Source organism: Schistocerca nitens, chromosome 2, assembly GCF_023898315.1.
Source record: "Schistocerca nitens isolate TAMUIC-IGC-003100 chromosome 2, iqSchNite1.1, whole genome shotgun sequence".
In the NCBI taxonomy this organism is placed as follows: domain Eukaryota; kingdom Metazoa; phylum Arthropoda; class Insecta; order Orthoptera; family Acrididae; genus Schistocerca; species Schistocerca nitens.
The window spans coordinates 373075529-373083795 of NC_064615.1; positions in this window are offsets into that span (position 1 = coordinate 373075529).

Sequence of the window (8267 nt, forward strand, 5' to 3'; positions counted from 1 at the left end):
AAACCTAAATCAGGATGGCCGGACGCGGGATTGAACCGCCGTCCTCCCGAATGCGAGTCCAGTGTTTAACCACTGCGCCACCTCGCTCGGTGCCAGCAATCTCTGTCAGTCAACAGACAAGGTTGGCGTGTATGCTTTTGTGCTGTACGTGTCCCTTCACATTTCCACTTCACTATCACATCGGAAACAGTGGACCTATGGATGTTTAGGAGTGTGGAAATCTTGTTTACAGATGTATGATACCAGTGACACCAATCACCTGACCCCGTTCGAAGTCCAAGCGTTTTGCGGAGCGCCCCATTCTGCTCTCTCACGATGTCTAATGACTACTGCAATCGCTGATATGGTGTACTTGGCAGTAGGTGGCAGCACAGTGCACCTAATATGAAAAACGTATATTTTTGTGGGTGTATGGATACTTTTGATCACATAGTGTACATTCGGAAGGACGTAAAGGGGCCTACAGCAATATAGGATAGATACAACAACAACAAGTACCACTGCAGTATACTGAGAAGCACTAAACAAGATAAACTTAAACCATAATCCAATCTGCAGTAGTAGCCAGAGATTGCTGATACACTTGCACATCCTGTGCACTTTTGTCCCATTTCCCAAAAACAGGGACCCACTGCACACTACACACTGCTAGTTGCCACCGTGGGTGCACATCTCAGCGATCGCGGCCGGTCTGCAGCTGGACTCGGTCCACCAGAGACTACTGCCCGGTTGTGGAGGCTGCCCAGGATGACTGGAGTGGTTGTAATTCGGATGTTATCAATATGTCCAGCGTCAACACTCTCAGGATTGAATCTTCTCAAATATCCACGTAAAAATCTGAGAATACTCCCACTACATGCGATCACAAAAGCTGACCAATACATACTGAGTATTATTTTGCTATTCACCCTACCAGAGGGCGATACAGTTGTACCTGACCGGTTCAGAAGCTTAGATATGCCTCCCGCCTTAATTAACAAAGGTCAGTTCGTTCTGGACACTGGCCACCTCTGCTATGCACCCAAACACCAGGCAGATATGTGCTAGGAAAACAGCTACATATTAGTCAGTGCAATCACAATTAAATATTAAGATCATAGCGCCAATCTGGGGACATCCAACAACGAGTTAAGTACCGGAAATACCTCCCGCTGACGACTGTATCCTTCTTGTGACTGGACATAATTTTCCACGTAAAAACTTTCATCCCCCTTATGGCTATCGATGCGCTGAAACCACAATTTCCTATGTGAAATCCATACCTCCCTTACGACCAGGCATTGTTCTTTTCTTTCCTCGTGTTGGAACAATGGCAATAGTAACTTTACACTCCAACGCATAATTTATAAGCCCATTGATCACAGCGAATCTATTGCTCATCCCATGCTAGGTATAATTCTTCACCAAAAACTGAATGCTAGTGACACGATACGATGTTGAGCGAAAATCCGTGATCGATGCACATGCTCCATTCGTTTTTCTTGCGAATGGTACCAGCGTGTCTTAGGAAGAGAGACATAAGCGTCTTATAAGCGACCAGGTATTGAAAACGCGACAAACAATCTTTTTACTGTCACCCTCTATAAGCGGTCTTGGTTCTAAAGCCACTCACAAGTATCACCAACGATATCCGATTTAAAAATTTTACATCCCTTATAAATCGAAGTGTTGTACTGCTTCTAAATGATATGACCTTTCTCTCAAATACTGTGAATATAGATGGTGATCGTGGGGTGTGTATTAACAGACCGAAATTGCAGGTGCTTGTATCCAGCAGTGTAAGCTCGCAATAAAACTTTGCAACCCCCTCATACTGATGCAAGATCAAGATTTTTCCCAAACTAACAAACAGTATTTGTAACGAATTCTATCTTGATACCATGTAGAAAGTGTAGCAGAGGTTCTGTGATACATGCATGTGATTATAGATGGGGGAGTATGATTGCTGATTGAGAATGGTCGTATAAAGTGCATGGTATGGTATGTGAGCTATTACTTAAAAATGCAATGCTCGATTGAAGTCATAAGAAATATACAAAATCATTCCGATGTGTGGTGTTACACTTTGTGGTAGAAATGTTGTCTGCGATTTGGAATCAAATCTTTCCATTCAACTACATACTTACGTTGTGTCCTATGGAGATACCTTTTAGTGATTACAGCCATTGGTGAGTCATATTCGTGGCATTGTCATTTCTCGAAACGAGTCATCTTTTTCGAACCTATGCATCAGATCCCATGCAGCAAAACACCAGCGTGGTTTTAGACGGTTTCTCTGCCTCTTGTAACTGCTCCCTGTTCCCTTCCCGCCCTCAATGCAGCTTTATCCATGTGATCGTTCCAATTTAAGTGGGAACTGAGCATATGTTGAAGAGTGCTATATCTATCATATTTTCCATCTAGTGGGGAAACAGGGTGAGCTGAGTTAATACAAGACCATGTTTGACCACTCAGTGGAAATGGCAACGGTGTACAACGTGTAAGGCCAGCGCCAGACGAAGCTTTCTCCTGGAACATGAGGTAGTAGAAAAGACAGTGTGAGCAGTTACGGCAGTGTTTCTTACCAGAAAAATTAGAAAGACTTCACATTATACAGGAACTGGAAGAAGGTACTGCAGTCCGAAGGAGACCTGCGTCCTTTAGGATGCATTCATGCCTGTCACCCTAGCATTCTCTCCTTCCTCATTTTGTACCATCCGAAAGAAAAATTCCGAACTACAAAAATTTCACAAACGTCACCCAGTAGAGGACTCAATATGATGTTGCTGCTCCCTCTCTTCCCATTTATCGAAAATAAATACCGTTTGCATTCTGACGTCGAGCATAAGTGGTGATCCTATTAAATATACAGGTACTGGCCCACTGGAGCAGGCGGCCAGTGATGAAAGTCATTTGTAATGACCAGTGCAAACTTTCGTCATCCATGCTGCAGGGGAATCATATCCCACAGACTATCAACCACAAGGAGAGGGTTCTTGTGTCGTTTCATAAGCAGTTTGATACATTGTTTTTTGCTGTAACACATCAAAGCAGCTGTGTACATAGCCAAGCATTTTTTTCTACTACGGCTTCAAAGTCTGTGTCAGGTGCTAAACTGATATTAACGTATTTCGACCCATTGGCTCTCCCAGAAAGCTGGACATCTCATGATGTAAACTATGCTGCTTCTAAAACACACAGGATGGCTGAAATGAAAAAAGAGGCGGAGTTCCTCATTGACAAAAATGTGGAGGACATCGCAACAGAAGAAAAAGAAAAGAGTTTGCGGCATTGTGGAGCATTTCCAAACACTTGTCCGAAGGTGATGACCTCTTCCTTTTATCTCATCTTCCACAGTGACAGGGTTGAAGATATCTAGATGTTCTGTTTTGAAGAGATGAAGAGCACTGGTTGCTCATATTTCAGCCATGTATACGATCACTGTTTTGGTGCTGGTCATCCCCAGAAGGTGTTGCTCCCACCAAGACTCTCTCCATCTCAAACAAAAGGTATTAGTCAATCATTATGTTGTGATCAACAGCATACCAGTGGGTAGATGGGTTGGAAAAGACACTGCCGATGTGTGACGATGTACTAGAATAACCACCACAATCGATAGTGCGATCAATTTTAGCAATTTAACCAGTTTTTCCGTAATATCAACACTGACCAATGACACAGCAGCATGCTCCACAATTTCAGCATCTTTGCCAAAGCGCCCCTCCACTATTGTGCATGTGCCATGTACTAGATTGCAAGTGTAGATACATAACTGTGCAGTACGTCCATTTATGGTTAATTCTTGAATATATACACCCAAGTATACCAGACAGCGTCCTACATCGATGCAGTTAGTTAATCTACATAATTCCAGCTCTCCTATCAGAGTGCATAATTTATGATAACGATTGCACATCTTTCCCTATGCGGATGGGAATCCCAGAGTATTCTTGCATTCATAGGAAAAAGTTGGAGATTGAAAGATTTCCCCGCATTGTGTTTTACCAACCCTCGCTGTAACACTGTCGCTGATTTAATTTGCAGCTGACCAGAAATAGGGTACTATACCGACTATATTCCACTTCTCGTGCAGCAACAGAGCGAACCGTTAATGCTATTCAATGAAGACTGTTCCACACCTGTCTTACTGACAGACACTAGATTTCTCCAGGTGCATGCATGCTGAGGTGGCTAGCACCCCTTTTCGGAGTATAGTGCCTCAGCGATAGAGATAGCCATACCATAGGCGATAAGGGGGCTGGAATGAACTGATTAATTTGAATGATTACCAATTTTAGAGTAATAAATTTATATATGTCAGACCATAAGACCAGGTGTGACCACCCAGTTATAGGCAACCACAGTACACATTCTAATAAGTGTCCTTAGGTAAGTAGCATTGTATAATCAGATAGGGGGAGTGCAATATACAACTACAGAATGGATCACGTGTTTGATCCTGTGCAAGGCTGTTTAGGTGCTTTAAACCCTAACAAACAGTATCTACAATGTGCTTCTCTGTAGTATTCACCAATCATAACCATGTGTTGTCAGCTAACAAATAACTTACAGAACAGTTGTTGCATGGTTTTTTAACAACATTCTACTGTTTGTCTATTGATGTAATAGACAAATAACTTACAGAACAGTTGTTGCATGGTTTTTTAACAACATTCTACTGTTTGTCTATTGATGTAATAGTGATACATGCAAGTTGACTGCTGTCTTTGATGCTTTCCTACAAGAGAGGACCATCTGCCTATAAATTGACATGGATCTGCGTTAAAGGATTATAAAAAGTAGATGGAGTGATAGGCTGAGAGGAGTTGTAATGAGGTACTGTTTAGTGGTAGACTGATGTATTCTAGAGGGAGAGAGATATCGCTGCAGGTCATGTATTGATATGGTTGCGAGCACGATACAGGGGCTGCTCGAGTGGAAGGCTGAGCAAGAAACTGAGGATAGAATATAAAATTTAATTTATTACGCAAGGAAATTCATGCAAGGTACTGGTAACAACATATTGACATATAACTTGTTCAATTTAAATGTACATCAGCTGATTTAACATCAATAATCAACAAGTTATCTAACATACACCAATCTGCAAATTTGAGATTTAAGCCTTTCCCAAAATTTTAATGCTTGTAAAATGTCATTACGAAACATAGAAAATTACCAAACTGGTCACTGTATTTAAGGGGATACGGAATCACCTATCCCCGCAATGTTAATATATGCCTACTATAGGGAACATTTTCTCACAAACTACTGGAGACAGAGAGGTAAAAATTTTACTGTATGTGCATTCATATGTTACAACAATACTGAAACAACAGTTTATTGTCAAAGTATTTTCTTACAGAGATATTGTACATTTATTTTTAAGTAAATTTTTTCCATCGCTTTTTACTGGACTATCACCCCTAAGTCTTTTGTAAATCAAGTAATTAAAAAATCGTTGTTTCAGTATGTAATAGGGACCTATGTCACTACGTCATAAAAATTTCAGACTTCTAGGTTGACCAGTACCTGAGATAATGTTCCTAGATGAAGTAAAAAGTAAACTTACGGGAAACGGAGAAAGAAGATTAAAACATTCCTGATCCGTAGCTAATACCCCCTTCACAGTCTTCATAATCATCTTCAAGTCTTCTTTTGGCACCCCTCTGCACCTGTCTTGCTTTTTTCACTAATGTCTTGATTATATTATCAGCATGCCTTAGTCTGTGCTGATCTAAAAAGAACATAGCACGTACCGTACGGGAACCAACACACATACCCAACTTTTGAAGGACCTGGCATTTAGTTATATTTCCAAGATTGAAGGTTGCCACAGCATCATACACACCAAAATGTAGTGTATTAATTCCGACAAACACTGTTTTTGGGAGACGATGCCATATCACACTATTCAAGCACTCGTTGGGGTTCTGCGTTTTTCCGTGAAGACATTTCATCAGAAGACTTCTGTCAGCCAGATCTCTGAAAATGGGCTTTATTTCTGCCATGATGGCTGATGGTAGACTGTGGTGGTGAATGTATTTCTCTCCTGTTGTTAGTCCCCTATTGTATTTACACCAGCTGTTTTCACCTTTGGGGCACAAACCATGTTGTGGATGCTCATCCGTGGATGCCGTGTGGAAATATAAAGCCCATATAGCTCTCCTCATTTCTTCAAGATTGCCTGTATTTTGCCTGATTGCAAGGCCATAGCAGTTCTGAATGTGGTCTATTATGGAATCAGTCAATCTTCCTCTGCCATCCAAGGTTTTCCCATCATCTAGTTTTTTCCCTTTCATAACTGATTTTAACCTTCTCAGCCTGGCACCCATTCTCTTCTGCACATGTCCTATACATTCAAGTTTGCTTATATTTACACTGTTCCCATATGGTTTGCTTTCCAAAACTTCTTTGAATGCTTTAGAGTCACCATCTCCCAGATATTTGACATAGCGAACATTATACCACTGTGAAGAGCGATGAAAAATTTTCTTCACCCCAGCAACCTCCATGCCACCACTACTACCATAATAATTAGCAATACAGTCATCACTGTGTTCATTTTTCAGCCTGCCTGTGCACCTACAGTATTTAGACATTATTGCAACATCAATAACCTTGCCAGTATCAACACTAGTTGCTGTTACAACACCATTGTTGGAGGTGTGGCCCCTTTTCTGCCACGTGCCATCAAACGCCACTGTGAGGTCACGACTGCCGTCATTTTCTTCCACTGCTTCTTCCACAGCAACCTGCATTGACTTCTGTGCTACATCTTCAACTGCAGATCCTAGTACATAATTGTAAGCTTCAAACTTTGAAGGTGCACTTGGAAGATTTAGAACACCACATAGCATATCACCAGCTGCTTTGCCCTTACCAATTGCTCGCAATCCATAAACTAACCTAATATTTACACTATAAAGTTCAGTTTTCTTGTATCCATTATTTACAGTTACTGAAACCGAACTTGGAAACTTACATCTGTATTTACAAACACTGCATATTAAATTAAACTGGGCAGCCAGGCCAGCATGGGATTCTACTTTCAGAGAAACGTTTCCATGACATTTTTTGCAGCACAAACTGTTTTCAAGAGCTTCACACAATATATTCGTATCAATGAGTTCAAAAACTTCATTCCCTCTATCAAGTAAATTATATTTCTCTTCCAAATCTCTTAGTTTTTTATGAGAAGCACTGTTTTCATTTGGTGTAAGTTCGTTCGGCAAATCAGTAATAAGTGGATTCACATTTTCCAACAGTGATGATGATGAACTGCTTTGCTTTGCTAATGAATCATTATTTCTTTTCTTTTGCCAGTTCACACGCTTTTTAAATACTTTTGCTTTAGCTCTAGGCATTTTCACTGCGAAAAATGAAGCACTAAATACGAAATAACTCAACAACAACTACTTTCTTATATCACACTGTTTTCAAAACAGTCCCGCCACAAAGTCAAAGAGTAACTTGAGGAAACCAGAGAGAAACATTTTCGGGCAACTAGTGTATAAATAGTCGCTGGAAACCGGGATATTTGAATTCATGTCACTTTAAAGGTACTGCCAAAAAGTTCATGGTCAGCCACGAGAGACGTGTATAACTAAAGCGCAATACCCGATCTCACAAATATATAAAAATAAAATAGTTATAATTGTAGTAGAGCTATGTATGATACGTCATTTTAAAGAGGAAACATGGCAGAATATAATACGCCAATAAAAAAAAAATTCGATTTTTTAACCCAAAATCCGATTCCGTATCCCCTTAAGCCTTACATAACCTAATGGGCACAATGGCTTACAGGAAATAATATCACAGACGTATAGCAATATCTGCCCACTACAGCACTATCAAGGGAAGCACATTCAGTTCAGACAGGTTAACAAGACAATGCCTCCATTTGAATTTTACCACAGAAATCTATCAACAGTCGTAGGCCAGACGGTGACTCGAAAAGGACTGATAACAAGTTACTGCACTGTTGGCGGTTGGCACTAAACCCCTGGCGTGTGATAGATGTGTCGGCCAGAAACCCCGTTGCAACAGGTGCCGTTAACAACAGAACCCACAGAACTCTTTCTAAAATCACACCGTGAAATGACGTCAAAGGGGTTTCCAAAAAAGTTTAACACTCAACAGTAGTAAGAGAAAAGGACAAAAAAAAACAAACAAACAAACACACACAGAACTTACAATTAGCCTTGAACTATACCTAGCCTTGGTTCAGATGTAATTAATTTTAATACAACAGGTAAACAGTGGTGTCACAGTAGACTTAAACT